Raw genomic sequence first — 1,053 nt, 5'->3', positions numbered from 1 at the left:
GCACCAAATCTTATTTTTTTTTTTAAGTTACAAATGAAAATATAATGCAAAAGGTCACCCCAAACTTTCAGATAATAGAGAGAGTAATGCAAATCCCCATCTATCTATCGATATTTAAGTTTCCAAAAGTGACACATCCAAATGTTTTTATTATTCAGTAATAGGTTTATTACAGAATGAAGACTTTTCAAATCATATGATTTAAGTTAGGGGTTCCTGCTTCCTATCTCATTAACCTAATAGAGACATAGACCCTTTTGGAACTGTTGATACATCAGTCATAAACAGCCAACCAGTGAACAAGCAAAAATCAGTCACCTGTTTGTAGTTGGGTCCTTAAAGTTTGTACCAAGTTGTATCAAAACTTGAGTAGAATCATAGAATCATAGAATATCAGGGTTGGAAGGGACCCCAGAAGGTCATCTAGTCCAACCCCCTGCTCGAAGCAGGACCAATTCCCAGTTAAATCATCCCAGCCAGGGCTTTGTCAAGCCTGACCTTAAAAACCTCTAAGGAAGGAGATTCTACCACCTCCCTAGGTAATGCATTCCAGTGTTTCACCACCCTCTTAGTGAAAAAGTTTTTCCTAATATCCAATCTAAACCTCCCCCACTGCAACTTGAGACCATTACTCCTCGTTCTGTCATCTGCTACCATTGAGAACAGTCTAAAGCCATCCTCTTTGGAACCCCCTTTCAGGTAGTTGAAAGCAGCTATCAAATCCCCCCTCATTCTTCTCTTCTGCAGGCTAAACAATCCCAGCTCCCTCAGCCTCTCCTCATAACTCATGTGTTCCAGACCCCTAATCATTTTTGTTGCCCTTCGCTGGACTCTCTCCAATTTATCCACATCCTTCTTGAAGTGTGGGGCCCAAAACTGTACACAGTACTCCAGATGAGGCCTCACCAATGTCGAATAGAGGGGAACGATCACGTGCCTCGATCTGCTCGCTATGCCCCTACTTATACATCCCAAAATGCCATTGACCTTCTTGGCAACAAGGGCACACTGCTGACTCATATCCAGCTTCTCGTCCACTGTCACCCCTAGGTC

Source organism: Lepidochelys olivacea, assembly GCF_965140295.1.
Source record: "Lepidochelys olivacea isolate rLepOli2 genome assembly, chromosome: 1".
NCBI classification, from domain to species: Eukaryota; Metazoa; Chordata; order Testudines; family Cheloniidae; genus Lepidochelys; species Lepidochelys olivacea.
This window is presented reverse-complemented; position numbering follows the sequence as displayed.